At 47.9% G+C, this 22,394-nt stretch overlaps 1 protein-coding gene across 1 annotated transcript in view; it reads right to left on the bottom strand.

The window, feature by feature from the left end:
* LOC138491599 (ubl carboxyl-terminal hydrolase 18-like) overlaps positions 1 to 22,394 on the bottom strand; it is a 1,142,981-nt gene that overhangs the window by 971,888 nt on the left and 148,699 nt on the right. The window lies entirely within an intron of this gene.

Below are 22,394 nucleotides of genomic sequence, written 5' to 3'. Positions count from 1 at the left end.
TGTTTTCCAACTTTAAAGCATTATACTTCCTCAACCCATGTGTGCCCTTGCCCTTCCCCATCCATCCCACTGCTAGCCTGTGCCAGCAGTTGCTGCAGCACCAAACATGTGACATGGAGCAGCAGCAGTGTGATGGGCTGGTGGTGGGCCGATCTAGGTCTAGCACTGAACTGGCAGGGGCCGCGCGCCCGCATTGCGGGAGGCGCCGCGCCCGGCATTATGGGGCAAATATTTTTTGGGCACTGGCACTTATTTTTTTTTACAAATTAAGCACTGATAAGGGCTATCACCAATGGAAATTACATTCGTCATCTCATTGTATAACAATTTTATTTTGATACAAATTATTCAGCAGCCAAAATCTTCCAAACAGAAATATATAAAATAATCAGACACATTCCACAATGTCTTCAATATAGCAAAGACATTTTAGTATGCGGCACCACTCAAAAGGCAAGTGATGCCACTACTCACAGAGTCTGCATTGTCCTGGAAGAAACTCATTTGAAGCTCAAGGCCCAAAAATCTGAATTTAGAAAGTCCACACTAAAATGTTTTGCGCATATGTTTTCAACCAATGGACTTCCACCAGACCATGAGAAGGTACAAGGAATTGTGTCCTTACTTAGTCCCACCAATGTATCTGATATATGATATGATATATCTGCAGGGAGATCGTTCCTAGGCATGGCAAGCTATGGTACCCGATACATTAAGGACGTTGCCTTCAGCAGTACTCCTTTCCGCCTACTCACCACAACTGGATATGGTTTTCAATGGTCTCTCGTCGGAAAACCAACAAGCATTCTGCTACATAAAGAACCAAATTGTCTCAGCTGCCTGCATGGCATATTATGACCGGGACTTATCTACAAAACTCATGGTAGATTCCAGGCCAGTTGGACTTTGTGCCAAACTGGTGCAGCATAAGGATTGATCGTCTTTTACATTACACATTGGGCCTCATTACGGGGTTGGAGGTAGCCTTGCCGGTTTTACCGGCAAGGCTACCTCCAAACTCGGATCCGGCACCCGCGAATGGCCAATTAGTGGGCTATTCCGGCCCATCCAGACCCGGTAATTGCCCGTTCACGGGTTCCGGACCCGGTACATCCCCATTCCCATTGTGCCCAATAGGGCTCAATGGGAATGGGGAGGGTGGTAGCACCGGTACCGTTAATAACGATAACAGTGCTACCATCATGTTCTGCTTGCGGGTGCCCGTGCGGCCACCAGGTAAGACCTGGTGGCTGCAAGGGCACCCGTGAGCACAACTCCTAGTATGGCGGTATGGTAGCAACGGTGCTGGTAGCAAAACCAGCGCCGTTGTTGCCTTAACACCATACTTGTAATGAGGCCCATGGTGTCTTAAGGCAGTCGCAGTCTCAGCAGGACAGAATAGGCCTATTCCTAGGTCCAAAAATTAAGTCTGTCAGACTGGGCCTGCGAACACGATCAACTTTTCTTTTATGGGAAAAACTTTACTGTCATTATAGACCATCTATCGTTGATGACGATAATCCAAAGCTGAACAATACAATAATTATGTGCTACATCACGCAAGCCCTCTGAAAACTTCCCAGGGATACCATTATTCAAGAAGCATCACACAATGACACATTAAAGATTGTTGGTGAGTGCATCTTGTCGGGAACAGCGCATAAAATACATAATGGCCAAGTTGAAGGGTCGAGTGTTGGCCATGGGAAACTCAAAACGTTTCCCTTCATCAAAGATGAACTCTCTTCTAAGTCATAAGGAATAATTCTGAAGCACAATAGAATAGTCATTCCACTATCACTCCAGGAAAAAATAAATGATTTAGCACATAAATGGAGGACTGTGTCTACAAAACGTCTTTAATGCCAAAAGGTATGGCTCTACAAGAGGAGTCTGTCTTGAACAGTTGGGACACTTGCAAAAACATAGTCCAACAACACACATTCCCAAAGGCACTACAAATGACACTGCTACCCCTATCCATATGGGAAGAGGTGGCCGTTGATCTGTTTGGACCTTTACTGAATGTCAGCCATGTGTAAGTAGCCATGGATGAGATGTCTCGTTACCCTGAACTGCAATTAATTGCATCTACAGCAGCCCATGCTCCGATTCCAGCATTGGATAAAATGTTTGCAGCCTAAGGCATCCCAAAAGTAGTAAACCCAGATAATGGTCCTCCGTTTAGCAGCCAGGATTTCACTCTATATTCACAGTACCTAGGCATCAGTCATCATAGAATAACACCACTGTGGGCACAAGCCAATGGATGCTTACATGGACACTACAGTATCCCACACAGCTCCACAGGGAAAAATGTCCATCAGAACTGATGTTTAACTGAGACATTCAAATGAGGATGCCTCATCTGCCTGTAAGAAGTAATAGAGAACGACACTTGCCAGACATTTAGGAAAATGATGCAGACAGCAAAAGCAAGATGAAAACATATGTGGACAATAGGAGGGGAGCAAAGGCAGCCACGTTCAGTAAAGAAGATTGTGTTTTATTACGACAACCAGAGCTGAACAAAGGGATGCTCGCATTCAGTCTTGTGCCTTTGACTCACGTCAGATAATTGTATGATGGAGATGGTGACATTGACTCAGACGATAGATGTATTGAAGTGGATTATCAACCTGTGAGTACCAGAGGAGGACCAGACAGGGTGATACGAAGACCAGGGGACGATCAGGCAGGGTGGTACGGAGACTACATCAGTGGCTCAAGGAGATGGGTTAAAGCATATTTTATATTTAGGTAAAAGGGGGGGTGTAGTGTCCCCTCTCTATGTTCCTAGAGAGGAGGTGACACTGGAAGGAAGGGGGGGGGGGGGGTGAGACAGAAAGTGTTTGCAAATAATCAAGACATACTGTTCTACAGCTCCTGTATATTCAGCAGTGCACTGGCCACTCAGCCATTTGGACCGATTGAGATGAGTCATTTCTCATCATGTGGGCAATTTTTTTACAATAAGCACTGGCTGGGAGGGCTGAATAAATACACACCATACTGTCACCAACATGTGTATAAAACTATGCACAGCACAATTTATTTTCCGCAGGCTCAGCAGCCTGACGACCCGGGGCTGCCTGCCGCGGCATGCAGGATGTAGTGTGTTCTTTTTTTTACTGACTGACAAGCCAGGGGACACGCTGAGCAAAGGGAGGCCTGGGGAGGATGGTGCAATAGTTGCATCACCCAGCAGACCTCCCTGGGCCACGTCTCCCCACACCCCCTACAGCAGGGTCCAGCTGGGGTACCTCTCCTAGACTGACCGATGATCCAGCCCACCCAGAAATTGTAATGCATAATGTGAAATGTTTAATTTGTCATGATTTGTAATTTAACAGCAGAACGGTCGCAGTGGAGGTATATGGTGCATCCAGGCTTGGTAGGCCTGCCCGAATTCAAAAGGAACTGTAAGTGTCCGAGATTGTCGGCGGCAGAGTACATAACTCAGCAGGCCATGGGGAAAGGGGAGGAATGTGAAGGTGGGGAATGGAAGTGGAGGTGGAAAGGTGCAAGGATCAAGAATGTCGGGGGACAAGGCAACAGGAGGAAGGGTCTGGCAGGCAACAAGGATACAGGGTGCAGTGGAATCCAGTTAGTCGGGGAACCATGGAAAGGGGGAAGTGCAACGGGGAATGAATGAGGACAGGAAACAAAAATGGGGGCATGTAAGAGGGTAAGTCACACAAGCAACAGGGAGCGAGTAGAAGGCTTGGAGACTGGGTAGAAGAGGCAGAGGTTAGGTACCAGGGGAGGGGAGGGGTGAGAAGGCGAGAGAGTTCCAGGCCCCCGGGGGCAAGGAATTAGATATTGACCTCGAAACTGGCAGTCGGTGTAGCAAGGGGTTGGGTGAATGAAAAGGTTAGAGCACTTGCACCAGGCCAACATGGAGCATGGGGGGTGGTAGGCAACAGGGACAAATGCTGTTTAACGATCCGGCACATGGGAAAAGTAGTAAAGCTGAAGCGCCTGAATTAAAAAGCCAATGACCGCAAAGGGGAGTGTTTGGTTTGATAGTAAAGTGTGAGGGCGGCACCTCTGCACAACTGGGGAAGTGTAAGGGCTTTCAGCTCATAGCAGAATCCTGATGCTGCATTGCCAATAAAAAAACTGAACACCTGTAAGCTACCTCCTGCTTAAAAAAGCAACTGCGGCCTGTCCACCCACAATCTGAGTCTGCATGTTATTTCAGGGGGGCGGGTGGAAGGCATGGCACTGGGGGACATGTGACTGGAGGCATACTCAAAGAGAACAAGGTGGAAGTGGAAATCAGGCATGTCACTAGGCAGTGCCCGGGGGCCTAGTGTGGGGTGTTGCGGCTATGTAATGGGACAGGGCCTGCCTGTCAGAAAATAACAACAGGGCAGAAACCCATGCACCCCGCCCAGCATTGCGTTCTGCTCCTTACTCTCCTCTCTGCCCTGCTCCCGGCCCCTGCCAGCTTGGCACCACCACCATGGCCTCACCACCCAGGCATGCAAAGCAGCCATTTGGCATGTCACAGACTAATTGCGGTCGATTTCGTTTCCTTCTCTTGAGCCAAGCAACGTTTCTGCTGGGCACCAGGGTGTGGAAGCAGGCAGGCACCGCCGCAGCCAGATCTGGATATAGCCCAGTCAGTGTGACCAGTCTGCAGTAGGAGAGAGGAAGGCAGGCGGCAGTGCATGCCGACAGACGACTCGAGAGTCTAGGCCGGGGCCGTCTCCGAGCACTGCTAGCAGTAACTGTCTGCAAAGAAAGAACAAGAAGAATAAGGGAGAAGGTGCCGCTGCCAGTGCAGTTAGGACAGAGGATGGATGACTGACTGACTCCAGCCTGTCCTGGGCCTAGCTCAAGATCATTATTAAGTCCTGTTTTGTGGTCATGCAAGCCAGGAGGACCAAGGCTGGGGGCACCCAGCCGCCATGCTGGGGTCACCCAGCTGACATCTCGGGACAGGGGGAACCCTGTCAGACCGTCAGCACACAGTCTCTTCAATGGCCTGGGGGTACCAAAGCAAACACAAGGGACGGCACCAGAGTTGCCCAGCAGGGCCACGGCACCAGTCTGCAGAGTTGCCCATCGGGGTCTCTGGAACCACGAGGATGCAGCGTTGCCCATCAGGGGCTCTGCGGACATGTAGGGGGGCATCATGGACAATGTTGCCCATCAGGGGCACTGTCCGAGGGGAGGGTCCTGCAGCAGCAGGCCCTCTGCCTGCAATGCAGCGAGAGCCTCATGCTTGATTTGATGAGATTTGATTTGGATTTGTAAGGCGCCGAAGCCTGCAGGCATCAGTGCGCCGAGAACCCAACAAGAGTGGGAAAAGCTAGCAGCGAGTAGGTATAAGCAGAACCTGAGCTACTCAAAGAGAATAGTCTTTAGCCTTTTCTGAATCTCAAGAGGATTGTCTCAGGCCACAGCTCCTTGGGCAACTGATTCCACAGAGTGGCGGCGCGGAAAGTAAATGATCTGCCCATGCCACTCATTCTTCTACTTATTGGGACAGATAAGTGCACTGACTCACTTGCTCTAGTGAATCTGGGATGATGCTGAATTACAACACAATCTCTCAGATAATCCGGGGCCATAGCTATACAGGCATCTATGAACAATGGTCAAAGCTTTAAAATGGACTTGTGCTTCCACTGGGAGCCAGTGTAGGCTCTTCCTGTGTATCGTGATAGGATGATGTCTAGGAATCCCCTTGACTATGTGTACAGCATCGTTCTGGAGAACTTGGAGGCGCCTCATATAATTTTTACTTTCTCCAATCAATAGAACATCACAATAATCGATCCTCAGCATGATTAACGCCTGCACAAGGGTCTTGTAATTACCCTCTGTTACATATGGTTTCACCCTCTTGAGTAGCCCGAGAAGATATTGGGCCTCATTACGAGGTTGGAGCTAGCCATGCCCTTACTAAGGGCATGGCTACCCCCAAACTCGGGTCCAGCTCCGGGTCCTGCAAAAGGGGAATTACCGGGCCATTCCGACCTTGGAGGGCTCGGTAATTTCCCTTTCATGGGACCTGGAGCCGATATGTCCCCATTCCCATTTGAGCCCCCAGAGGGCTCAATGGGAATGGGGAGGATGGTAGCAGCGGTACCGTTCATAACGGTACCGTTGCTACCATCCTGGTCTGCTCGCGGGTGCCGCTCTGCACGCCTGGTCTGACCAGGCATCCAGAGCGGCACCCGCAAGCAAACTCGTAATGTTGCGGCATGGCAACAACGGTGCCGGTAGCACTGCCGGTGCCGTTGTTGCCTTACCGCAACAGTCGTAATGAGGCCCATTGTGCTTTGTTACAGATTTGGTCAATGTGCAAATTAGAGTTCAAAGAGGAGTCAAAAATGACACCTAATGTTTTAACTCGATCTGCCATTTTGATAGCATGTTTATCAATAAAGAAGCTCTCATTCTGGTGGTCCAATTTAGATCTGGCCTGAAGTGATCCAAATGGCATGAGCGCTGTTTTAGTGGCATTCAAGCACATCCCATTTGTGGCCATCCAGTATTGAAATGCCCAGTAAACTTTGTTTATGTGTTCCGCATCCTCTGTATACATGCTGCTTAACTCAAAGAGAAGCTGGATGTCATCCGCATAGTTAGTAAAGTGCACGCCCAGCCTGTCTAAGAGTTCACAAAGGGAGTGGAAAAATACATTAAATATTGACAGGGATAAGCACGCACCCTGTGGGACTCCATATTAATTTTTTTTTTAACTCTATATTTCTTATTTTCAACAATAGTCAACAAACAGTAGCATCATCAGAAGACATTGAACTGCAAAATATACAATAGCGGGAAGCAATACAGCAGAATTTTACACCATAACCCCGTATCCCACCATATCAAACTGTAAGATAAACCAGAAACCAAACCAAATGCACCAAACAAATAACAACAGTCAAACAAGACTACACAAAACAACCACATAACCAACACAAATCCCCCCACCCCCAGAAGTATGATACTAGAAAGTAAACCAATGGACTCCACTTCATAACTCAACCGAGCATTATTCATAAAGGTCATTAAAACCCTCCCACATTTCATCATAAAGGTCTGCCTTGTCCCGTTTATGAAACATTGTTTTTTCAAATCTTGATAAAGCTCTAACATCCAAAATCCACTCCTCCACCGTCAGCTTTTTTCGCGTCTTCCAGACCTTCAACACCTGTTTAGCCACCACCAACAAAACTTTACGCACCCCACACAATGCCACCAAACTTACATTACACCCACCACCATATGACAGAAATATAACTGCTAAGGGATTGCGTGGGTATACAATGTCCCAGATCTGGTCGATCCTGTCAAGAACCTCCCTCCAAAAGCTTACCACCCTTTCACAATGCCACAACATATATAACAGTGTAACCTGTTCTTTCCCACAACCCCAACACAAAGCATCAGCAACTAAACCCAATTTGCACATACGTGCTGGAGTCCAATTAATTCTGCCCAATATCCTTTGATGTATGTAGCGTAATTGCAAATCCACTTTGGCTGTCGTCTGCACTTTCCAAATCATATCCCATTATCCCAATGTGAGTTCCCTGCCCAACTCCTCTGTCCACGATAACCTCAACTTTTCCCACAAATCCAACCATTGCCAATCTGGTAGCATAAACTGCATAAATGTAGACACTCTTTGAAATCCCATTTCCAATATATCAAAATTCTCCGACTTTTTCAAAAATGGAGCATCCAACATTTCTCTCTGTTCCAAGAGTAAAGCTACCAAAATATCATATCTCCTCAATTCCCTGTTCCATAAACCAAATTTCTCAACTAAACCCTCAAAAGGTACTACCCCAGCCTCATTCCACACATCGCCAATAGTCAAAACTCCCCTCTGAATCCAACTCTTCCAAGACAGTACCCTATTATTAAACTGCAGACCAGGATTATACCAAAGTGAAGCCTCCTCATAAAGATATAGTCCCTGACCAGTGCCCATAATCCATGACGACAACACTTCTTTGGTAGCCAATACCGATTTCAAACACTGTACCTTCTTAGGTAACTTTCCAAAAGAAAACAAACATTTAATATCATAAGGCAAAAACCACTGCATCTCAATTTGCACCCACCACGGCATCCGATTCAGATCCACACCAGTGTAGCTAGACACTTTCTTTAACAAGAAACCACTACAATAATTTTTCAAAACCGGGTACCCAAATCCCCAGTATTTAACATTCCTGACCATAATGTACCGGGGAATCTTGGCTCTCTTCCCAAATCCCCACAAAAAACCCTGAAACAATCTACGTGCAAACGCTCCGTTTGTAAAATGTAAAGGTAGAGATTGAACAACATACAGAAGGTTCAGCAGCAAAATCATTTTAATAGCATTGATTTTGCCCCAAAGAGTCAGATTAACACGTCCCCATCTCATAATATCCCGCCTAAGAACCTCAATGATTTTATCTACATTAAAACTTACCAACTTCCCAAAATCCTGAGTAATATAAATACCCTATTTCACACTAGACTATTCCCATTGACGGTCCCACCCCAGCAGCTGTTCACATCCAGGTGAAGCCCTCACCGGAAATATCACTGTTTTATCCCAATTGATCCGATACCCGGATAGCTTACTCACCTCCTCAAAGACCTCCCGTAACACTTGACCCCCAACAACAGGGTCATTCAAGATGATCACCACATCATCCGCATAAGCCAGAGCCTTTACTTTCCCATCTCCCACCGCAAACCCTCTGATACATCTCATCTGACGTATATACGCCAACAAAGGCTCTAACACCAAATTAAATAACAGCGGCGACAAGGAGCAACCTTGGCAAGTGCCCCTAAACAATGAAAATGACGCAGAAAACCCCCATTCACCTACACCTTTGCAGATATGCCATTCTGAAGAGCTTGAACAGCCTTAATAAAGAAAGGACCAAAACCCAACTTTGACAGTGTATAATTCAGAAAACCCCAATTCACCCTATCAAAGGCCTTCTCGGCATCTAAAAAAAATCAACAAAATATCCTTTATCTCCGAGTCCGGCAAACTCAAAATATCTAACAGTCTTAGAATATTATCATATCCATACCTTCGCTCCATGAATCCTGACTGAAAACGCTCCACTAAATCACCCATATATTTTTAAGCCTTACTGTCAGTATTTTCGTAAGGAGATAGGCCGATAATTATTGCACTTAGTTACCTCCTTACCAGGTTTCGGGATCACTGTGATGATTGCCTCTTTCATGGAATCACACAACCTCCCCACCCTCAAAAAACAGTTATATAATTCACACAAACTCGGTGCCAACATCTCATCAAATTTTTGATAAAATTCTACCGTCAAACCATCCATCCCTGGAGATTTACCTACATTAATTTCCCCAATTACTGACAAAACTTCTAGGACAGTAATTGGTGCCTCCATAAAACATCTACCTTCTTCAAAAAGCACTGGAAGTTCAAGTTTTTCAAAGAATCTATCAAAATCACGTATTTGTGGTGTAATATTTTCCGTATAGAGTTTAGCATAAAAGGAGCAAAAACATTCCCCAATTTTACCTTTCCTAATCTCTAAATTACCAGACTCATCAACAATCTTTTGAACATACACCCTCTCAGAATAACTCTTCAATCTACTTGCCAACAACTTCCCTGCTTTATCCCCCTGCTCCCAGTACTTTAGCTTCATGAAATATAATCCCTTCTCAATTTGCTAGTCCACCTCGATTTTGAGTAATTCTTTAACACCCAAAGATCTTAAGTCTCATATTCCCCTCTCTTGACAAAGAATAACTTGGTTGTAAATCTCCAAGTTCCCTTTCAAGCTCCACCAATTTGGCTTCACCCACCCTACGCATCCTTGCAGTCCAGTTCATCAGTTCTCCTCTGACAGAAGCCTTAAAAGCATCCCACACTGCCATGCTGTCTGCCGTGCCCTCATTCATCTAAAAAAAATGTGGTATAAAATTCCTTAATGCATCAGCAGCATCCTGATTGTTTAACACAACAGGTTTCAACCTCCATCTACTAGGTCCCTGACTTCCAGCGAATAACATCAACTTAGCCATTACCATTGAGTGATCTGAAATGTGTCGCTCATCCATAGACACCTCTCTTACATTCTCAATTAGCCTATCCGACACTAATATGTAGCCAAGCCTAGAATAAGAATTATGCACTGGCGAATAAAACGAGAACTCCCTATCCCTCCAATGAAAATGTCTCCAGGTAGCCACTAAATCATAAACATCCAAGAAGTCCTGAAACTCCTTACTTGATCTCTGTCCGGTAAATTTGCACATCAAGGACCTATCCATCTTGGGGTCAATCACACAATTAAAATCCCCTCCCAGAACAATCATTTCACCTCCCATATCACTAAGCATCCTCTTCAGCGAGTCAAAAAAGCCCCTCCCACCCGCACAAGGCCCATATATAGATCCCACTGTTAACAGCATGCCCTCACATTTAAGATCAATAAGTAAAATACGCCCCTCGCCATCCATACTCACTTTCTCAACACATGCATCTAAACCTTTCTTCAACAATATTCCAACACCCTGGAAGTTAGAGTAGCAATTTAAGAAGACCTTTGAATATCTCAAATTAGTCAGTGAATCACCAGTACCATCAATTAAATGTGTTTCTTGCAAAACTGCCACATCAATTTTCTCCCTCCAAAGTTTAGCCAGCATCTTCTTTCTCTTTCGCACACAGTTCAACCCTTTCACATTCCAAGTACACAATGTAACAGGTCCCATCATACCTCACTAAAATACTCCATATCGTTGCATATGCTCATAGACCATCAATCATCCACAAGCCTTCCATTAAACACTATGACAAACTTCAAGCCCATCCCAGAGTAGAGCAACATATGTATCAACCCCCCACCCCACACATATAACAAAAATACAACATGCACACATTTAAGACAGCATTGATTGTAAGAAACCCAATATAACTTAGGTTTCAACAAAATACCATTATGTACAAAATCATAACCCACTCCAACTATCTCCCCAGAACCCTATTCCCATCATTTCACTAGCATAATAACCTCCTTAATTATCCTCAGTAACAAGTCCCAGAACCTACACCAAAACCAACCAGCATCAAGCCCTCTACTATTATTTATAATGCAAAAAATAACAGAAAAAACCCTCCCTATATATTAGTAGAAGTTCAAACTAAAACATAGAAACCCAAGACATAGAACAACATATCCAACCCACCAAGAAAAAGCTATCAAATAAAGACTCCTGATAAATGATGCACACCAACAATTCCTAACCATGTACATCCCAAAATCTAAAAGCCAATATATACATATTTAAAGATTAAGAGCATTAAAAAAATATAAAGTCATGCTCTCACTGAAATAAAGGTACAAGCACTAAACATTTCCACCAAACATCAACACTTCAGTAAGAACAATCGACAGCAACCATCCTGAGTCTGCATGGGCAAACAGGAATAAATAAAAACAAAAACAGAAGCAGACTCTAACAAAAATGAGTCTATTTCTATAAAGCAGTTCCTCCAACCACCCCCTCTCCGTCAGTGCCATTGCTCGATTATTCATTCTTCAAACATGAAGTCTCATTCCCCCATAGAGAACGCCAAACCCACTGCTGCCTTCCCCACAGGGCCAGGGTGTAAAGTAAAAGATGCAATAACTCAAACATCATATACCCCTATTCACTGCCATGACCATCGAGCTCATGCATTCCACCAAGTAAGCCATGACAAGCAGAGCAGAATCAGCAGAATCTCTCTTCACTGTAAGACACCATCCAAAGGCATAAAATGTCAACAGAACAGTATAGCATATAACTAGAACATGAACCGGCAAACAGTGGATGGTGTATTCAAAGTCATTAGCTTGCTGACATACCAACTTTCAACCAGCTCTCTCACATATAAATAAAGGTCAGCATGAGGCACTTCTTGGACGGAATGCATGCTGAAGCCATGCATGTATCAGTCCGCACACTATCACATACCAGGGCATCCCACTGCACAGCTGGGGCGAAGAAGAACCACGTGACTGCTCACAATATCCCAGTCGAGCACAGTGACCCCCCTGCACACATAGTAGAGCTGTACCAGGATCTCACATATTAATCTTGAGTTGACAAAAGTAACTTGTAAACTCCATAGCGAAGTCTGAGCCCAGCATCATAAATGTCAATTGCCAGGTAAACTCAAATGCTGGCGCTAGATTTATATCAACAAAGAAGTGCATCGCCAACCGGCGGTCAAAAGGCGTTCCCCCATCGATCCGGGAATATCACAGAGATCCAATAGAATACAGTACCACCCTGATTGATTGATATTTTATTTCTATCGCGCTCGTACAAAAGTGTTTCAGAGCGCGACAAGGCAAGGGAGGGGAACAGGGGAGAACAAAACAGCAATCTTACTAGGCCCAGACACATTGAGAACGCGCAAGTGCATGGGAGAGGGGGAGGGGAAAAGTGCATGGAAGGGGGGGGAGTGTGATGCAGGAAATGCATCGGAGGGACAGGGCCTCCGTATCCTTGACCTTTACTGCTTTTTATCGTGTGTTCTGTTGTGTTTTCCGTGCAGGAGTTCATGTGGGACTCCTGGCGGTGCAGCTCTCGTCCTTTTGGTTTGGTGAACAGACCCGTGGGATACCCTTATGGCACCCACGGGTGGGGGTACAACCCTGTGCCCCTAGTGTATGTTTTTGGGCACCTGTGGGTGACCCGCAGAGCAGGGTATGGGCTGGTGGGAGCTCCATGCTGAATTTGACAGGTGCGCGGTGTATCCTCCATTTTGGGATACCCCGGCCCTGCCATTGGGATCAGTTGATTCCGGATGAAAAACAAGATGGCCCCTGTGGCCTCTTGCTTTCTATTACCCATTACCTTGTTTTCCCAAAGTCCAGGGAAGCCCTGACTCTGTCCCTTCCCCCTGACTGGTTGTTGGGTGGAAATGCCATATATGGTGTTGTTGTGAAGGCCCGGCCAGACTAGCTGGAGCCTTCCCGGTGATGCATGTTGTGGGTACCTCATGTGGGTGGGACCTGGGTGAATAGAGTGTGTGACGAATATGCATTCTGTGTTGTGGATGTCTAGTATCTGGTGGTTGACACAATGACTGAGACAACCCTGCCCGAAACCGGTATGAATGCTGCTTGGAGTGTTGAATGGCTCGGTACTTGTCCCAATACACATAACTTGTTGTCAGTGTCTGGAGAGAAGTGAATGTCCTGAATACCTTGTGTGCCCCATTGGCTGCCTGCCTGCATGAATGCCCGTAGTCGTGATTGGATGCTTGAGTGTGACCCAGCGGAATTAATGGGAGATCAACAGTATATCTGGGGACCTCTCACTGCTAGGAATCGTGTTCAGCAGCTGAAGTCCACTACGACGAGTAACTGGATTAACTGACGCTTGACCTTGAAGCCATGCTGGACGAGAAGAATTGCTGTGGCTCTCCTTCACAATCTGAAAGCTGCTGTGCCTCCAAGGACTGACCCAGAGAGGACCTGGTAAGGCGCCCTCTTCCTGAGCTATGAGGGACCATCGTGCACAGCTGATCTTTGCCAACGCTCCCTGGTAGACAGACCTTCGACAGGCTGCCGACCCGATACGGGGACTGCTGCGGAACTCCAAGGAGAAGCACTCGGACTGTTGTCCGCCACTGTCGACGACCGCCGTCGCCGACCGGAGCCGCCGTGCTCACGTTTGCCTAAGAACTTCCATTGATCATCGGACACTCTCGTCTGCATCATCACCCGCTTGTCTCCCGCTGGAGAAGGCCCGACCGTCGACGCGCCGAGGAGCATCCACCGGTGGGTTTCCCGCCACCTAAAGACCGCAGAGACGCCGACGACTTGACGCCCTTGCTGGGCCACAATTCTTCATCATCTCTTTGCGGTCCAGAACTATCGTCACCGAGGTGCCCCGCACGCCTCTTCCTTGCAGGACGCCAACGCTCTGTCGTCGACGAGCACCGCTAGGAATGAAGCTGCCACTTCCCTGCCGTAGTTCACCCTGTTCACCGTCGGACGTTCGACGACCCGTGACTCCTGCCTTAAAGGGAGGACACTCAAGAAGGGCCGTCGATTCCCCGACACCGAACGCCAAGTACCCAGACACCTCTCGACGATCCGTGGCTCCCGCCTGAAAGGGAGGCACTCAAGAAGGATCGGTCGACGCATTGTCAGAGAACTCTCCTCCACCAGGTACATTGGGGGGTAAAACCTTAGCAGGAAGAAGTGAGACTATTGAACATATGGACTGGGCTTGTGCGATATATCCTTATTTTACAGGTTGCCCAGGTGGGGGGGATCTCCACACAGAACTGTGCCTAGTGGTAGGGGTCAGCATTCTGCCTATTGTTTCAACCATCTTACATTCCTCTATTGCTGGTTTCCTCGTTAATAATTTGTGTGACATTTTAACCGTACAGTTGATGCACTTTAATGAGATTGGATAACATTAGTGGTACCACTTTAGAATTGTATATATTTATCATTATTGACTTCCGAGTACAAAGTGCGTTATTGTGATCGTGTACATACCTTTGAATATTAATTATATAAAGACTGTGTTTTCAGTAATACAGTGTGTGGACATTCCTTTGTGGGGGTTCGGGGACTACACTGTACTTAAGAATCAGCCTGCATCACCTCCTGAGAAGCTAGGCCTTGATTGCTCGTCCATTGCTACCTTATAGAGAATCTTGGCTGGGGTCAGCTGTGCCTCTCCTCTACCATATAGAGAGCGGAAGTACAGACACCCCCTACCAGTCTTTACAGGGAGATGGAAAGTGCGGAGTTGAGGAGAAACAGATAAATAACAATAAATAAATAATAAAGGCAACAAACAGTGGTAATGCAGCCATCAATTTGCAAGTGCTAGGTTTAAGGCAGCAGACAGGGTAGGTCTGATAAGTGCAGGAAGAAAAAGGGGGGGCTGTATGGGTACAGATACAGACCCCAGTGCAAGGGGTGGCCCGGAGGCAGTGCGGGAGGGTTGCAGGATGAGCAGGTACCTGGGCCCAAAGGACAGAGAGTGGCCAGGTGCATGGTGCCAAGAGAGAACAGATCAGCAGGGGAGAGGGGGGGCGAAGGCAGAAGAAAAGAGGAAGGTCTTGAGGTGCTTCCGGAACCGGAGATGGTTCTCCTCAAGTTTTAGAGTGGCAGGGAGGCTGTTCCATAGGGAGGCCCCAGCCGAAGACAGAGATCTACCCCAGCTTGTTTCTTAGAAAAACGACTGACCCTAAGAGAGTTGGAGGTAGAGGAGCGAAGAGCTCGAGAGGGGAGGTATTTGCGGAGGGATAGCTGAAGGTATTTTGGACCCAGGCCCCAGAAAGCCTTGTGGACAATGCAGAGGGTTTTGAATTTAATTCTTGCATCCATTGGGAGCCAGTGGAGAGATTTCAGAGCTGGAGAGATACAATCCCAGGGCTTGAGGCCAAGGACAAGTCTCGCAGTCCTGTTCTGGATTACAAGACAAGCCCCAGTGGTCAACGGAGCATGCAAGACCTGGGAAGTCTCTGCGATAGTTACCATCATCACCACCATATCTGCCTCCTTAGATGTGTCATGAGGTTGCTGGAACATCATGGCAATATCTGCATGGTTCCCTCCTTCCTGTATTTAACCACACTTTACACTTTATGCTTCTTCCAACGTGCTCCGTATCCCAAATTCACCTCAATGTCAATCTTAACCCACATAAGTCTTTCAAGTGCATCCCGAATTCCCCTCACCACATTTGCAGAACATGCTTTCCATATACCAATTGCCACTTCATATACAGTTTTAGATTAGGAAACATATAAAGATCAGGAAACAGACCATTCGAGAACAGCGTTCGAACAGTACCATTCCCAAATCATGGCGTCCTGCCACATCAACCATGGTAACCACAATACACCTCAGTACGCGAGCGGAATGCTGCTCATTGGAAAGAAAGTCAATGCGCGTGATAACGTAACCTGATGCTTCTTGGCAAGCGAATGCTATGTCCAATCGACTTTGGAGTAACCATATACGAAGAACTCAGCATGAAACTCATGGCAAACGTAGCAGTTCATCCTAAAAAAAAAATGAAAAAACACAACCCGCCCAATGCAGGCGCACAGTAGCACTCAGATGTGTCAATATGCCTGTCTATTGCATTGTCAGTTCGTAATGACACTGTAATGTCATACGTCCCAAGTCCCGCAGCTGCCAGCATTCCCCGTGCAGGGTAGAGGCAGAAACCACTGTTATTAGGGAGCTAACAGCAAGCGACGGAATGTTGCCAATTGTCCTTGTATATGATGGGTTCACGTGTAGATCACCTGCATGCTGTAGGGGGCATATTCTTATTTTAGTTCGGACGGGGCTTAATGGAATTAGACAAGCTTAAAAGAAGAACTTTCTGTGATGGAGGGGCCCATGGAATGGCTACTATGTTAAGAGGGGGCTCTTTGCAGGAAGCACGCTGTTGCCACGCAGAGAACCCATCAGCGAGCGACCGTGGGGGCCCTGGCAGGTGGGCCGCCGCACAGTCTTCGGTGGCGGTGTATTTATTGTCAGGTTGCTGCAGGCGTCGTGGTGGGACACTGAGGGGGTACATTTGTAGTAGGCTGGCGTTAGCAACACCGGAGCCGGAAAGCGAGAGAGAGAGAAGCGTGTAGCCGCCTCAGACCCGTAAGTAACAGACTGAGCATGCAAAGGTGACGTGGCGGGGGGGGCTTGTGGGGGTGAACAGAAGATGTCCATTGTACCCGATGACCGTGTGCCTTCCTCACCCCGCCACCATTTTCACCGACAACAATCCAGGCAATGGCGTTCCGCGCACCGAAAGAACGAACGAATATCCTCTTCCTACCCGGAAACAACGTGCGTAGGAGCACGTATGAAAGGTTCCTTACTCAGTATTCATGAAATGAAGTTCCCAGCGTCCCGCGCACACGCAATAGAATCAAAAGACAACTCCAACAGATTTTCTCTAACTGTAAAACATCAATAATGAATCCAAAGGCAAATAAAGTCATAAAAATAAAAATAAAACATCCAATGGTAGTACATCAAGCTGAAAAAAATTGTCCTTCCTGTCTTTTTATCTCTTCTTCTTTGCTGTTTTCGGATTTATAGATGAAGTTGAAGCTTCCATAGGCTCACAATTCACATCAGTTAAATCGGATAAGAAAGCCTCTGCACTCCTATGATCAGAAAAGGAATGTAATTGGCCATCCACAACCACACGAAAAATTGCTGGATAAATCATATAATACTTCAGTTTCTTGTGTCGTGCCTTTTCTTTTGCAACTCCAAAACGTTTTTTTTCCATGACATCTCTACTGAGGTCAGCAAATATCATAATTTTATTCCCTATTCCCTCCCCATGCGAGATCTCCAATTTCACGAGATTTCCTCAGCATAAATTCTGTCATTGGGAATCTTAGAAATTGAACAATAAAATGTCTAGGGCGCTGACCTAAGGCCGGTTTCTTACCAAGAGACCTGTGAGCTCTCTCAATGTCCAGTGGTGTCTTAGGATCCAAATGTAGCATGGAAACCAATGCCTTTTCCAAAAATGAGATTGGATTCCCTCTCTCTGCATTTTCAGGAAATCCTGCAATCCTGATGTTATTTCTCCTTGAGAAATGTTCCTGCTCAGACAGCTTCTCATTATTAATCTCCAATTGCCTCACTTGATCAGCCAAACGTAGTGTCTTGTCATCCATCAGATTAAGATGATCTTCAACAGCAGTTACCTTGACATTAGGTCCATAAACGTCTCCTCTGCCTTTATCAACCTTGATTTGATATCTGTGACATCCAATGTTAATTTTTTAAGCAGATCCAAAATCTTATCATCTCTCTCCTCCTCACCCTTCTGTCTTTTAGCAGGCTGTATAGTATCAGCAGGTTCAGAAATCTCTGCCATGTTGATTAGGATAAGTATTTCAGCAGGCACATGAGCTCAGCACCTAAGCTGCCATCTCTGAGGCTGACCGAGACTCCATATTCTAATAATTTGTATAGGGAGTAAGCACGACCCCACACTATTCAAGATTTACGGCCAGTCAGGAAAGACTTTAACAAGGTCACTGCTTGAGTGGAATAGGAGCCCTCTAGAGCCATACCAGCCAATAGTTTCCCATGGTCGACAAGGTCGAAGGCTGCTGATAAGTCCAACAACATCAGCAGCCCCGCCTTGCCCCTATACATAATCTGAAGCATTTCATTCTTCATGTTCAAAAGTGCACTCCCAGTCCCGTAGCCAGTTCTAAACCCAGTTTGATTACGATGCAATTTTTTTGGATGATCCCAGTTATTCCTGTAACTGGAAAGTAGCATGGGAAACCTTTGTTTTGTTTATTTGTGTATTTCAGTTTACATTGAAACATTTCACATTAATTAACATATTAGAAAAACAATTCAATATAGATATAAATAGTTCCATACGAATACAAACATTTCATAAAATCCCTCAATCTACAAATACAGAATTCATAAAAATTCATAATGAAGGAATTCCCCACACACAATTGGGCCTCATTACGACCCAGGCGGTAATCGTCCGTCATTACCGCCATGGCGTAATGAGCGTTTACGCCGTGGGCCGATGGCGTAAAGAGCGCCACATTACGACCCATCGCGCACGAGCATTACGCCATGGCGGTAATGCAATTAACGCCATGGCGGAAAAGGCCCCTACCGGCATCGTAAAGCGAGCAAGGTGCACTTCCGCCACCGTAAGTAGCGGCCACCGTAAGTAGCGTCCACCGTAAGTAGCGGCCACCGCAATTTGCGGCGGCCGTAAAAAGCACAACCGGAAATAGCGTCATCGCGCCAGAACGGGAAACAGCCCGTCGGCCATCTTTAAAAACACAATCCATTGCCATCCTACCGAACAACACCAGACCCAACCCTGACACCTGTCCCAACCTATCACCCACCCATCCAAGTACCCGAAAATGCCAAAAGCTGTGAAAAAGGCATGTGACCGCCAGCGCCAGGAGAGATTCAGCCGGGAGGAACTCTGCATGCTTACGGAGACCCTGCAAGACAACGCAGGTGTCGTTTTCTCCCCGGAAATGACCAGGACAGCCATAGGGAAGAAGAAGGCCATCTGGGCCCTGGTTGCTGAGCGCGTCAGCGCGGTGGGGACCGTACCCCGCACCGCACAGCAGTGCAGGAAGCGCTGGGATGACCTACGCATACGGGTCAGAGCCGTCATCTCTGCAAACCGCAACCTTGCCCTGGGTACCGGTGGAGGGTCGGAATCCCCCCTAAAACTCCAACCATGGGAGGAGATCTGTGCTACCACGATTGGCATGGAATCCATTGAAGGCGTCGGAGGGATGGAAAGGGGAGCTCCGATATCAGGCGATGAAGGTAGGTGCCTCAAACAAGACATGCCATAGTCACTGCAGTCCAATCATGTGTAGCACAAGGTTGCCCTAGAGTGTAAATGCAACACATATCAACACTGCCCATAGCCACATGCAAGCACCACCCTGTATGCACTGCTGGCACCCGCATACCTGCATCCACATTCCACACTAATAGGAGACAACCTGCATGGCACTGCCTGAAATCTGCCTCATCTACTGACCAGAATAATGTCAATCATTGTCATTCCAAAGTCTGCAGACCCATCAATAACGCCCTCCCTCCTTTGCTCCACCACAGGCACAGATTCACACCCAGAGGACCAGGACACCCCTGCGCCGAAGAGAGCCAAGAAGGCCATCAATAACGTCCCGGCACCCTCAACCTCAGCTGCAGTGAGGCAGACCCCACTACAAGCAGGTCCCACTGCAAGCATACCTGACGTCCCACCGGCAAGCACCCCTGTAGGCAGCAGGCCAGCAGCAGCTGCTCCACCTCCACCGACATTGCCTGCCACAGAAGGCACGGGGTCAGCGGCCAGCAGCAACATCGGTGAGACAGCTGCAACAGCTGCATGCTCAGACTCAGACATGGAGCACGAGGTCAGAAGCTCCACTGACCTACTACATTCCCCCTGTTTCTCAGACGCCAGCCCCCATGAGGATCACACACAGGGGCACACAGAGGTAGAGGAGTGGCCTTCCACCCTATGCCCTGTCCACACTCCACAGGAGGGGAGCAGCCCCTCCATCACTCCACCAGCACCGGCCATGGGCCATCAGGGCCAGCAGTCCCTCGAGGACATCACAGAACGGCAGCATCAACTGTCCACGATGCTGAATGAGCATGCCCCAAGTGCAGTCTCCATGTGATAAACACCAGCCGTGTGTGCTAGAAGCAGTGGTCGATGATACTTTGGCGCATTGCACGCCCCTCCTGTGCATCGCCTCCTCCATGGGGTGCCGCCCCATCTGCACCCTCCTCATCCTCATCGTCAGGTGGTTGCAGTTCTGCGTCAGGGGGCAGGGGCACATTCCGTCTGACGCACATATTGTGTAGCATGACACATGCCATGACGATCTTTGCCACCTTCTCATGGCCATACAGGAGTGCGCCACCAGACCTGCTGAGGCTTTGGAACCGTGCCTTCAATAGGCCGAATGTCTGCTCTATGACCACACGAGTACGTGTATGTGCACGGTTGAAGTCCTCCTCGTGCTGGTTCTGCGGGTTCCGGACTGGTGTAAGGAGCCACCTCTTCAGGGGATAGCCTGCATCACCTGTATGTAGGCGAGAATGTATGTGTCAGTCATGTTGTCTGATCAGGAACATGATGTTCCACCATGGCTCGCATCCAACTGTTACTTTGGCTCACTTCTACATGCACTGATTGATTCACACAATGGAACCAGTATATGCTCATGGCTCCCATGGCCTGTTTTGCATGCCATCACCCAATGTATGCAGAGGGGTTGTGTGCATTGTGAGTGCCCATCCGCTGTCTCCGTTCTCTGTGTTACTCACAGCCAGGTGGAGTATGCATCACCCCCCCCTTTCTGCCAGGTGGAGTATGCATCACCCCTCCCCCTTTCTGCCAGGTGGAGTATGCATCACCCCCCCCCCCCTTTCTGCCAGGTGGAGTATGCATCATCCCCCCCCCTTTCTGCCAGGTGGAGTATGCATCACCCCCCCCCCTTTCTGCCAGGTGGAGTATGCATCATCCCCCCCCTTTCTGCCAGGTGGAGTATGCATCGGTACGTCATTCACCTGCCCACTTCCATGACATTGGACTCACCGAGTAGCCAGGATCTTGGGCCTGCATGTCGCTCCATGTAGCGTGGTATTGTGGAGTTCCTCAGGACCATAGAATCATGGGTTGATCCGGGGAATCGGGCACAACAATGTGTGATGATCTTGTTGGAGTCACAGACCATTTGCACGTTGATTGAGTGGAACTGTTTCCGGTTGCGGTACGGTACCTCCATGGCACGTGGAACCACCAATTCCACATGGGTGCAGTCGATGGCACCAATGCAACCGGGTATGCCGGCTAGTGCATGGAAACCCACTTTGGTGTTTGCAATCTCCTGGGCAGTCCGTGGTAATGAGATGTGGTCGTCTGTGTGCTTGAGGAGGGCATCGAGCACTTGGATGAGTGTTCGTGAGAATAATGGTTGTGAAATGCCATGCAGGTGCCCCACTGTGTGCTGGTAGGTGCCTGTGGCCAGGAAGTGGAGTACAGACACTACCTTCAGTAGGGGGGGGATGGCGGTTGGACTTTCTATCATGCTGACGATGTCGTTGTGTGTCATGTCTACGATGGCGGTGATGGTGTCCCGGTCCAAACGGTACAGGGTGTGGATCTGCTCAGCAGTGAGGTTGAATGGATTGGCTCTGATGCGTGGGATTGGGGGCTGCCTGTGTGGTGGCACTGGCTGTGCTGGTGGGGCTTGCTGGGCCTGCCTTGCCCTCCTTCTCCTCCTGCGTCTCCTCTGTGCTGCCTGTTGTTGTTGTTGTTGCTGTTGTAGCACATGCATTGCTATCAGGTCCTCCAGCCCCAACATTGCTAGTCGTATTGGCATCATTGTGGAGTGTGACTGGGTGTGGGAAGGGGTGGGGTGTGCTCTTTTTGTGCTTCCCTGAGTCTGTATTGCCTTCACCTGTGCTGTTTCTGTGCACCTGTGGCAGCTGCATTCACTTAACATGGCCCTTTACGGTTGGTTCGCGATGGCGTTATTTGCACCATGGCGGTAAGGTACTTAACGGGCTGGGTGATGGCGTTATGTGCATGTCCGCTTGGGTCGGCATTTGCGTACCTTTCCGCCATGGTGCTAAGTACGGTGTGGGCGGTCGCGTGCGCGCACCCTTAGTGCAGTTAGCGCCAGCGTTAACTACGATGCCGCTAATGGCATCGTAGTTAACGGTCACGGGTCATGATCGGACCTGGCGGAAAACGATGGCGGTAACCATTTACCGCCATCGTTTTTCACTTAGCGCCAGGGTCGTAATGAGGCCCAATCACTTTACTCTCTCAGTACAGCA

Source organism: Ambystoma mexicanum, chromosome 10 (genome assembly GCF_040938575.1).
Source record: "Ambystoma mexicanum isolate Mex_15411 chromosome 10, UKY_AmexF1_1, whole genome shotgun sequence".
NCBI lineage: Eukaryota > Metazoa > Chordata > Amphibia > Caudata > Ambystomatidae > Ambystoma > Ambystoma mexicanum.
The sequence above is the reverse complement of the archived record's forward strand: the minus strand, read 5'-3'. Positions and strand labels throughout refer to the sequence as shown.